The 12,725-nt window shown below is 36.8% G+C and overlaps 1 long non-coding RNA gene across 1 annotated transcript in view; it reads left to right on the top strand.

Annotated features, from left to right (window-relative positions):
- The window catches only part of LOC144381905 (uncharacterized), an 81,990-nt gene extending 72,719 nt beyond the window's left edge, over nucleotides 1-9,271 (top strand). Inside the window, exon 2 of the long non-coding RNA XR_013448080.1 lies at nucleotides 9,239-9,271. This is a non-coding gene — a long non-coding RNA (uncharacterized LOC144381905). The remainder of the gene's footprint in view (nucleotides 1-9,238) is intronic.
- Nucleotides 9,272-12,725: the final 3,454 nt, after the last annotated feature.

The following is a 12,725-nucleotide window of genomic DNA, read 5'->3' as shown; positions in this document are numbered from 1 at the left end:
CCCTGGCACATAATAATTAAAATTTCAAAGGTTAAAGATAAAGACAGAATCCTGAAAGCAGCAAGAGAGAAACAAAAAGTTACCTATAAGGAAGAACCTATAAGACTTTCAGCTGATTTTTCACAGAAACTTTGCAAGCCAGAATAGAGTGGCATGATATATTCAAAGTGCTGAAAGGAACAAAGCTACAATATTTTACCCAGTAAGGTTGTCATTCAGAGTCGAAGGAGAGATAAAGTTTCCCAATGAAACAAAAGATGAAAGAACTTATCACCATTAAATCAGCCTTACAAGAAATGTTAAAGGGACTTATTTAAATGGAAAAGAAATAACCATAATTAGACACAAGAAAAATATGGATTAAAAGATGTAATATATGACAACATATACATAAAATGTGAGAAGAGAGTAAAAAGGGAAGAGAAGGGCAAAAAGAGAAAGAAAAGTCTTTTTTCTTTTTCTGTGTGTGTGTGTATGTTTTTTTTAAATGTGTTTGAACTTAAATGACCATCAAATTAATATGGACTGCTATTTACTTAGGATGTTATATATGAACCTCAAGGTAACTACAAATCCAAAACTATGACAGATACACAAAAAATAAACAGAAAGAAAGCAAAAGAAAAGAAAAACCCACTATAGATACTCACCAATCACAAAGAAAGAGAACAAGAGAAGAGAAAGAAACAAAGAAGAGCTACAAAAACAACCAGAAAACAAATTTTTAAAATGGCAGTAAGTTCATACCTATCAATAATTACTTTAAGTGTAAATGGCCTAAATGCTCCAATCAAAAGACAAAGAGTGGTGGAATGGATAAAAAGCAAGACCCATCTATATGCTGCCAACAAGAGACTCACCTCAGACCTAAAGAAGGAATGAAAAAACATTTATCATGCAAATGGAAGTGAAAAAAATCCGGGGTAGCAGTATTTATATCAGACAAAATAGACTTTAAAACAAAGATTGTAACAGGAGACAAAGAGGGGCATTACATAAAGATAAAGGGATCAATCCAACAAGAGATATAACAATTGTAAATATCTACACATCCAACATTGGAGCACCCAAATACACAAAGCAAGCATTAATGGACATAGAGAAATTGATGGTAATACAATAATAGTAGGGGACTTTAACACTCTACTTACATCAATGGATAGATCATCCAGACAGAAAGTCAATAAAGAAACAATGTCTTCGAATGACACATTGGACCAGATAGACATAACAGATACATACAGAGCATTCTATCCAAAACAACAGAATACACATTCTTTTCAAGTGCACATGGAACATTCTCCAGAATAAATCACATATTAGACTATAAAACAAGCCTCAATAAATTTAAGAAGACTGAAATCATACTATGTGTCTTTTCCAACCACAACAGTATGAAACTAGAAATAAATCACACACACACACACACACACATACATACACGTGGAGACTAGATAACATGATACTAAACGACCAATGGGTCAATGAAGCAATCATACAGGAAATCAAAAAATACATGAAGATAAATAAAAATGAAAACACAATGGACCAAAATCTCTGGGACACAGTGAAAGCAGTTCTAAGAGGGAAGTATATAATAATATAGGCCTACCTCAAGAAACAAGAAAAAAATTAAATAAAAAATATAACCTTATGCCTAAAAGAAGAAGAAAAAAAAACAAACAAAACCCAAGGTGGTAGAAGAAAGGAAATAATAAAGATCAGAGCAGAAATAAATGACATAGAGACAAAAAAAAGTAGAAAAAAAATCAATGAAACCAAGAGCTCGTTCTTTGAAAAGAGAAACAAAATTGACAAACCCTTAGCCAGTCTCATCAAGAAAAATAAGAGAAAGGATGTAAATAAATAAAATCAGAAACAAAAGAGAAATAACAACTGATACCACAGAAATATGAAAAATTATGAGAATAGTATGAAAAATTATATGCCAACAAACAGGACAACCTAGAAGAAATGGATAAATTCCTAGAAATATGCAATCTTCCAAAACTGAACCAGGAAGAAATAGAAAATCTGAATAGACCCATTACAAGTAACGAAATTAAATCAGTAATCAGAAAACTACCAAAAAATTGAAAGCTCCAGACCAGATTGATCCACAAGTGAATTCCAACAGACATTTACAGAAGAGTTAATTCCTATTCTCCTCAAACTATTCCAGAAAGTAGAAGAGGAAAGAAAGCTTCCAAATACATTCTATGAGGCCAACATCACTCTATACAAAAACCAAAGACACCACAAAAAAAGAGAACTATAGGCCAATATCCCTGATGAACATAGATGCAAAAACCCTCAACAAAATTTTAGCAAACCACATACAATAATAATTAAAAAGATCATTCACCACAATCAGTTGGGATTTATTCCTGTGATGCAAGAATGGTTCAATATTCACAAATCAATGAACACCATACATCACATCAACAAAATGAAAGAATCATCTCAATAGGTGCAGAAAAAGCATTTGACAATATTCAACATGGATTCATGATAAAAACTCTCAACAAAATGGGGTTTGAGGGAGCATGCCTCAATATAATGAAGGCCATATATGAAAAACCCATCATCCTAAATGGTGAAAAACTGAGAACTTGCCCTCTAAGATCAGGAACAAGACAAGGATGTCCACTCTAGCCACTTTTATTCAACACAGAACTAGAACTCCTAGCCAGAGCAATCAAACAAGAAAAAGAAATGCAGCATCCATATTGGTAAAGAAGTTAAACCGTCACTATTCACAGACAACATGATACTATACATAGAAAATCCTAAAGAGTCCACCAAAAAACTACTAGAAGTAATAAACTAATTCAGGAAAGTGACAGATTACAAAATTAATACCCAGAAATTGATAGCATTTTAATACACTAACAACAAAGTCATAGAAAGAAAAATTTTTTTAGAAGAATGACATTTACAATTACACCAACAAAAAATAAATACCTACGAATAAACTTAGCCAAATAGGTGAAAGACCTGTATTCTGAAAACTATGAAACACTGATGAATGAAATTGAAGATGACACAAACAAATGGAAAGATATTCCATGCTCACAGACTGCAAGAATTCATATTATAAAAATGTTAATATTAACCAAAGCAATCTACAGATTCAATGCAATCCCAATCAAAATACCAACAGCATTTTTCACAAAACTAGAACAAATAATACTAAAATTTGTAAGGAACCACAGAAGACACCAAATAGCCAAAGCAATCCTGAGAAAGAAGAACAAAGATGGAGGTATCACAACTCCAGATTTCAAGATATATTACAAAGCTGTAGTAGTCAAAACAGTTCCATACAACTGGCACAAAAACAGACACATAGATCAACAGGACAGGATACAGACTCCAGAAATAAACCCACATTTATATAGTCAATTAATCTATGACAAAGAAGGCAAGAATATACAATGGGAAAAAAGACAGTTTCTTTCAATAAATGATACTAGGAAAACTGGACAGCTACATGTAAAAGAATAAAACTGGACTACTTTCTCATACCATACACAGAAATAAACTCAAAATGGATTAAAGACCTAAATGTGAGATCCAAAACCATACAAATCCTAGAAGAGAACATAGGCAGTATTTCTCTGACATCAGCCATTGCAACATATTTCTAGATACATCTCCTAAGGCAAGGAAAACAAAAGCAAAAATAAACGATTGGGACCACATCAAAATAAAAGGCTTTTGCATGGCAAAGGAAACCATTAATGAAACAAAAAGACAGCCTACTGAATAGGAGAAGATGTTTGCAAATGATGTATCTGATAAGGGGTTAATATCCAAAATATGTAAAAAAAAAAAAACCTCATATAACTCAACACCAAAAAAAAAAATCCAATCAAAAAATGGACAGAGGACATGAATAGATATTTTTCCAGGGAAGACATACAGATGCCCAACAGACACATGAAAAGATGCTCAACACCACTAATCATCAGGGAAGTGCAAATCAAAACCACAATGAGATATCTGTCAGAATGGCTAAAATCAAGAAGACAAGAAACAAGTGTTGGCCAGGATGTGGAGAAAAAGAAACCCTTGTGCACTGTTGGTGGAAATGTAAATTGGTATAGCCACTGTGGAAAACAGTATGGAGGTTTTTCAAAAAATTAAAACTAGAAATACCATATGATCCAATAATTCCACTATCAGGTATTTATCCAGAGAAGATGAAAACACTAACTCAAAAAGATATATACACCCCTATGTTTATTGCAGCATTATTTACAATAGCCAAGACATGAAAGCAACCTAAGTGTCTTTCAATAGACGAATGGATAAGGAAAATGTGGTATATATACACAATGAAATATTATACAGCTATAAAAAGGGATGAGATCATGCCATTTGAGATAACATGGATGGAACTAGAAGGTATTATGCTAAGTGAAATAAGTCAGACTGAGAAAGACACATGATTACCACGATTCCACTCATAAATGGAATCTTTAAAAAAATGAATAAACAAGTGAAAAGCAGAATCAGAACTATAAATACAGAAAACAAACTGATGGTTGCCAGAGGGGAGAGGCGTGGGGGTGGGGTGGGCAAAATGGGTAAAAGGGAGAGGGAGACACAGGCCTCCAGTTCTGGAACAAGTAAGTCACAGGAATAAAAAGCAGAGCACAAGGAGTACAGTCAGTGATACTGTAATAGCGATATAAAGAGACGGATGGTAGCTACACTTGTGATGAACAAAGCACGATGTATAGACTTGTCAAATCACTAAGCTGTACACCCGAAACTGATGTAACCCTGCGTGTCAACAATACTCAAAAAAACAAAAGCAAAAGCAAAGAGATGATGTTTTTATTTTTCATAAAGTTCATATAAATTGATACACATCCCTTGGGTTAGATAGCGGCCATGCTGCTGAGGTTAAACTCAAAAGCTGAAAGGGCCCAACTGAGCAATGGAGATAGGTAAAGAGGCAGACATGCATAAAGACTTACATGTGCAGCCAATGGGAGATGGCAGCCCCGGTTTTGGGGGGCAGGGGAGCATTCCAGGAGAGTGCTCTCATGCTAGAATGTGGGCCCAGTAATTGCCAGAATTTCTGCTCTTTTCAGGAGAAACCAAATATTCACATCTTTTTTTGATGCTGTCCAATTTGTTCAACACTGCGCTGACAAAACAAAGCAAGCACAATGCCATATAATCCATGGACAATTAGTTAATGGGGAAATACTATGAGTTAAAATACATGAAAAATGTGTTGAGGATCAACTACTCGACTTGTTTGTGAGTTAGTCATATAGCTCTTGTCTATACAGGGGACTCTTCATGATGTAAGAAATTTCCAACAAGCAAGAAGTAGTAAAGATAGTGTCTAGTTGCTATCCCTTTCTAATACCCACTGGCTCAGCATCTCACAGCGGGGCCTGTCCCATGCCCTGCCATGAACATCCTAACACTAGCTACCCTGGATTACATGCAGCTATCCAAACACACACATTCTTTTGTTCTTGCTGGGTTTTTCCTGGAACGTTGTTTAGTCTTCATAAAGAAAATCTTATTTACTCTTTAAAGCTTAGTTCAAATGTTACTTCACTGTAAAACCCAAGGCAGAATTAACCATAAAATCAATCCATCTATTGAGTATCTGCTTTGAACCAGGCAGTGAGCACTAGGGAAGAAAACAAAAAATCACTGCCACCTTCATGGAGCTGACTCTCTGCTTTCCCACACACTTTGCTCCTGTGTTACAGCCCTTCGCATGTTCATAGTTTTAATCATTAGAGTTCTTGGAAATTGTTTACTTCCCCCATCAGACTGTGAGCTCCCTGAGAGAATGAATGTGTCTCCCCATTAAACCAGCTCCTCCATTAATTCATATCTTTTATTCCCTACTATTTCAGGGTTTGTAAATAGTTTTTGTATATAGTACACATTGAATGTATGCAATATATTCGATATGTAGAGCATCTATCCTATCATAAAAGACCATCACGACTATGAAATCTTAAACTTTCTATGGAAAACTCAAACTAGGGTAAACTTTTTATATTTAGAAGTCAAAACTATTCATCACAATTTCCCAGTACTCTGCTACATTGCTATATTCTGCTTTCCCTAAAAAGTGACAAAAACACTGAAACATTAATCAATCCAGATATCTGCTAATCACTCTTACAGTTAACTTGAGCAACAGAGAAAGGAGTCAGTATTCTTAAATTAACCCTGCAGAGACATCTTAGCATGGAAACACAACACAAACTCATTTTGACATCTGGAGTTCTGTGCAGCCACTATGCCCAATACCACAAGTATATCGGCTATGTCCTCTTAAAACAACTGCAAAATAATTTCTTCTAAAGCCACAAAAGATTTCTATAACAGGATTGTCTTGGGTCACCATGGCTAAGCTCTACAGTTCTGGTTAAAAGAAAAAGTTCATTGTCAAGATAGGAAGTGTGAGTGCAGAATCTAAAACTACATTCAATGCTGTTCTATGAACTCGCAGAGTGCTTTGTAGGGCGTGTTGTGTGACTTTTCAAGCTCTCTCTGTGTCTATCCTCATCTGTGGACTGAAAGTTCTCTGAAGGTGAGAAGGCACAGAACATGTCCCTGTAGTGCTTTGAACAATTAATTGCATTTGGTAGGTGTGCAGAGAAGGCTTTTCACTATTAGAATATGTATTATATTTTATCATATGACATGGAACACGAACACTTTGCATTTGAGAATAAACCATGACAACATTACAATGTTTTCAATGTTGGACTTTTAAATCATCTGGCATCCTATTTATAATCCCGAATATGAAATATAGAAGATGATTGGAAGAGAGAAGCCAGAGGACCTAACCAAACAGTGAGAAAGCCAGTAAATGGACTCCTCCTTCAAGTTAGAGTCTTCTTATTTACAGATCACAATTAAAATGTTAAAACTAATATGCCTGAGACATCTAATATTGAATACTAGAATCATCCAAAGCCACAAAAAAATCCAAGTTATTTATTATGAGATATTGACTGAATGCAATAAATTGTCCTTAAATACAATCATTCAAAGATAGGATTGTTGGGCTCAATAAACATTCATAATAGATATCATTCAATCATTCATCTATAAAGTGCTTTTGAGGCACCAATATTATAGGAAGATGAAGAGTCATCAGTAAGAATGTACATAAGACATTGTCCCCGTCCCCAAGAACCTTATAGCCTAAAGTAGGAGAAAAGATAAATGTAGTTGGAGGAGCAGCTCCTACTGTTTGCCAGAGTTGTATTTAAGTTGTTGACTTGGAGGTATTTACAAGGTTCCATCCACATTTGTTTCTCTATTTCTCTGTGTTAGAAGGTCAAGTCAGAGAAATGACTAACACTTCATATAGTCATAGTGTTAGAATTTGAAGAATCCATAGAAATGATCTGGTTCTTCATTTTGTGTTTTTTTTTACATACTCAAATTCCATAAACGTTAAGTGCCTTGTTCAAAATCACACACAATAGAGCAATAAATCTGAGACAAGAACATAAGTTCTTAGCCCCTTCATTTTTCTACTTACACTGAGATATCTTTAAGAGGAATAAGGTATTAACCACATTTACACAAAAAATACAAATTGCTTCTAACATTAACATACCCAACTATGTATGTTCTTGTCTTTCAATTGACTTTTAGCAATTCTATCTCAGCTTTAGTCTAGTGACCCCCCACAACAAAATGCACATCTCTTTATACATATTTTATAATTTGTTTTAAGATGTACTTTACAAGGTGTCTAAGTTTTTCTGTGGTAACCTGATTTTAGTTAATAGCAGAAAACAACAACAAGACCAAAAATATAAAAATAACAGTCCTTGATCTAGACCTGTTTAGCGTTCCAAAGAAAAAAATACACCAGGGCTGCAGGCACATGAAAACATGTCAATCAGATGTAATTGCTCTCCAAGAGAAACACTTTTCAGGCAAGTAAAAAAGAACTCATCCTGAACACAAGGCTTTGTAGCAGCAACTAATCTACTAATGACAAGCTCAGTTTGTTATTCTCAAACTTGTTGTTCAAGAGTCAACACCTGAATCATGACAGAAAAGGACAACCTGACCAAGTCATAGCTCTTAAACAATTATAAAAATGATATGTGCAGGCTTTTATAGATTATATATTTAAATTATATATATTATACATATATATATAAGTTATAATGATATTTCATTATATCATTCATAGTTGCTAAGAATAAAAGCTTTCAAGTACTTCATGGTTACTAACACCAGTACAGACAAATATCAGAGCTCTAGCACATTTAAAAAAAAAAAAAAAAAAAAGGCTCTGCTTTTTTTGCACAATAACTCTTAAGGACACTCAATAGGCCAGATTCTGCCTGAAGACAGTGAAGCCCACATCCCAGGGGGTACTATTTGAAGGCTATATTTGGCCGGATGCATATAAAGACAGCTTTAAAATTCTTTCAGTATCTTTTTCCGTTATTGCAGTCTACTTAAATGGAAACTTAATAATCCCTGCTACAAAGGACAACTGCAAACTTCAGAAAAGAAGGTCTTGGCCTCTATTTTTGCTGCTTACATTCATTACCCAAAAACTGAAACATCATATTTTTTATAGCACCAGAGTTGGGGTATTCACTAACTAGAAGGTATAAAAGTTAAACAAATAAAAGAAAGTAACAACAAAAAAATAAAAGAAAGAAAACCACAAAAAATCCTATAGAAAGCCTCAGCCAAGTAGTCCATAGTAAACTCCAGTTAAATTTACTGAAGTTGGAGGCCATCCATTAAAACATTTATTCTCTGAAATGTCATATTTAGGAAAGCCTATACACTGCGTATAAACATCATTTTAAATTTCAAAATAATTGATGTTCAGTTTTAATAGTGCCATGCAAATGAAGAGTATATAAAGTCATAATCTAATAGGGATTGGGCAGACAAGATTGTTGGATAGGGTTCCTTCTTCTCTCTAGTTTTTATATTGCCCCAGTTCTTAGAAGGCACAAGAGGTTAAACACTTCTGGCTAATCTGTTTACTCCCTAAAAGCTCCTCCCCAGGGTGCTCATAATTGCTCATAATTAGGGTATAGATTGACCACATTTTACTAGAGGTTATAGTTGTGGTGTTTTAAAGATAGATCCAGGCTCCACTGCTTCTTCTTTTCTCTTCCTGAACTCAGGCAATGGGATGTCTCTGCATGTAAGTTCCAGGTTGTAAGTGCCGCAGCCTTTAAGAGGCAAACAGCAGTGCGGGGGGGGGGGGGGGGGAGAAGGGGGAGCAAGATGGTGGAGGAGTAGGAGACCTGGATTTCATCTGGTCTCAGGAATTCAGCTGGATAGGGATCAAACCATTCTTAACACCTACAAACTCAACAGGAGATCGAAGAAAAGAATAGCAACAACTCTCTGAACAGAAAAGCGACCAATTTCTGGAAGGTAGGACGTGCAGAGAAGTGAATCCGAGGCGATATTCAGGAGGATAGACGGCGGGGGAGGGGGCCTCCATCAGCTGCTTCTGGCAGGTGACAGACCCGTGTAGCACAAAATTGGAACTTTTAGAAGTCTGCTCCGCTGAGGGACGTCGCCCCAGTGGCTAAGCTGGGGGTGGAACCCTCGTGGGACAGTGTGGTCTCAGGACCCTCAGGGTCACAGAAAGACCAGGGGTGCCTGAGTGTGGCAGAGCTCCCAGGTATCGGAGCGGGGAAGCTGGCTGCAGAGACAGAGCCGAAGAGTGGGCTCTCAGCTCGGGGTTGCCATAAACCATGATCCACGGCACAGTCAGGCCACTGCTCCTCCAGCAGGGACCCAACAAGCGGCAGATCCGGGGAGACTCCCCTTCCTTCCCCAGGAGGAGCGGCGCGGGAGCACACCGCAGGGATCTGCCGGGTTTGGAGACTCCACACGGGGTCGGGTGCCAGAGAAAGAAACGCTCGGTCACAGGCCGGGTGAGCACAGAGTGCAGCCAGAGACCGGGGAGATGGGAGTGATTGACTACTTTTCTCTGGGGGCTCACTGAGGAGCAGGGCCCCGAGTTCTCGGCTCCTCCGGGGCGGAGACTGGGAGGCTGCCATTTCACTCTCGTCCTCCAAAGCTGCAGGGAAAGCTTGCAGGGAACAAAAGCTCCTGAGAGCAAACCCGAGCAGATTACTTAGCCCTGACTGGCAAGGGCGGGGCAATTCCGCCTCCGGCAAAGACATTTGGGAACCACAGCAACGAGCTCCTCCCCCAGAAGATCAGCGAGAACAGCCAGCCAAGACCAAGTTTACCAATCAATGAGAACGGCAGAACTCCAGCACTAGGGGAATACTGCACATAGAATCCATGGCTTTTTTACCATGATTCTTTAGTCTTTCAAAGTTAATTTTTTTTTAACTTTTTTAAAAAATTTTTCTCTTTCCCTTTTTCAACCAACATCTTATCAATTCCTTTTTTAAAAAACATTTTTATTTTTCATTTTTAGAGTCATATTGTATCCCTTCATAGTAGTTACCCTTATTTTTGGCATATATATATAAGTTGTTCTCTCTAAAATTTTGAGATAGTTTCTTCTAACAGATCAAAATATACCCTAAATCTCTAGTGTATGGCTTTGTTCTAGTCTCCTGCCTGATCACATTCTCTCCCTTTTCTTTTTCTTTTTTTTTAAATACTCTTCTTTCTTTTTTTCAAACAACTTATCAATTCCTTTTATAAACTTTTTTATAATTTTCACCTTTACAGTCATATTCCATCCCTTCATCATATCAACCCTTATTTTTGTACATATATAAGTTTTTCTTTCTTTAAAATTTTGGGAGGCACTTTCTTCTAACAGACCAAAATACATCCAAAATCTAGTGTGTGGCATGGATCTATGCACCAGCCTGATCATATTTGATCATATTCTGGTTTTTGTTGTTTTGTTCTGTTTTTGTTTGTTTTTATCTTTTTCTTTTTCTTTTTCTTTTTTCTTTTTCTCTTTTCTTTTTTCTTTCTTTCCCTTTCTTTTCCCCCAGCTTCAGGTCTTTTCTGATTTGTTTAGAGTATATTTTCTGGGGATGTTGTTACCCTGTTAGCATTTTGTTCTCTCATTAATCTGTTCTCCTCTGGACAAAATGAGAAGACGGAAAAAATCACCTCAACAAAAAGAACAAGAGGTAGTACCGACTGCCAGGGACCTACTCAATACAGACATTAGTACAATATCGGATCTAGAGTTCAGAATCATCACTTTAAAGATACTAGCTGGGCTTGAAAAAAGCATGGAAGTTATTGGAGAAACCGTTTCTGGAGAAATAAAAGAACTAAAATCTAACCAAGTTGAAATCCAAAAGGCTATTAATGAGGTGCAATCAAAAATGGGGGCTCTAACTGCTAGGGTAAATGAGGCAGAAGAGAGAATCAGTGATATAGAAGACCAAATGATGGAAAATAAAGAAGCTGAGAAAAAGAGGGATAAACAACTGCTGGATCACAAGGGCAGATTTCGAGAGATAACCGATACCATAAGACGAAACAACATTAGAATAATTGGGATCCCAGAAAAGAAGAAAGAGAGAGAGGGGCAGAAGGTATATAGGAGCAAATTATAGCAGAGAACTTCCCTAATTTGGGGAAGGAAACAGGCATCAAAATCCAGGAAGCACAGAGAACCCCTCTCAAAATCAATAAAAATAGGTCAACACCCTGACATCTAATAGTAAAACTTACGAGTCTCAGAGACAAAGAGAAAATCCTGACAGCAGCTCGGGAGAAGAGATCTGTAACCTACAATGGTAGAAACATTAGATTGGCAACAGACCTACCCACAGAGACCTGGCAGGCCAGAAAGGACTGGCATGATATATTCAGAGAACCAAATGAGAAAAATATGCAGCCAAGAATACTATATCCAGCTAGGCTGTCATTGAAAATTGAAGGAGAGATAAAAAGCTTCCAGGACAAACAAAAACTAAAGGAATCTGCAAACACAAAACCAGCCCTACAAGAAATATTGAAAGGGGTCCTCTAAGCAAAGAGACAGCCTAAAAGCAACATAGACCAGAAAGGAACACAGACAATATAGAGTAACAGTCACCTTACAGGCAATTCAATGGCACTAAATTCATACCTTTCAATAGTTACCATGAATGTAAATGGGCTAAATGCCCCAATCAAAAGACACAGGCTATCAGATTGGATTAAAAAACAAGACCCATCGATATGCTGTCTGCAAGAGACTCATTTTAGACCCAAAGACACACCCAGACGGAAAGTGAGGGGGTGGAAAACCATTTACCATGCTAATGGACACCAAAAGAAAGCTGGGGTGGCAATCCTTATATCAGACAAATTAGATTTTAAATCAAAGACTGTAATAAGAGATGAGGAAGGACACTATGTCCTACTTAAAGGGTCTATCCAACAAGAAGATCTAACAATTGTAAATATCTATGCCCCTAACATGGGAGCAGCCTATTACATAAGGCAATTAATAACAAAAGCAAAGAAACACATCGACAACAATACAATAATAGTAGGGGACTTTAACACCTCCTTCACTGAAATGGACAGATCATCTAAGCAAAAGATCAACAAGGAAATAAAGGCTTTAAATGATACACTGGACCAGATGGACTTCACAGATATATTCAGAATATTCCATCCCAAAGCAACAGAATACACATTCTTCTCTAGTGCACATGGAACATTCTCCAGAATTGATCACATACTGGGTCACAAATCAGGTCTCAGCCGGTACCAAAAGATTGGGA

The sequence above is a fragment of the Halichoerus grypus genome, chromosome 5 (genome assembly GCF_964656455.1).
Source record: "Halichoerus grypus chromosome 5, mHalGry1.hap1.1, whole genome shotgun sequence".
Lineage (NCBI taxonomy): Eukaryota > Metazoa > Chordata > Mammalia > Carnivora > Phocidae > Halichoerus > Halichoerus grypus.
The sequence above is the reverse complement of the archived record's forward strand: the minus strand, read 5'-3'. Positions and strand labels throughout refer to the sequence as shown.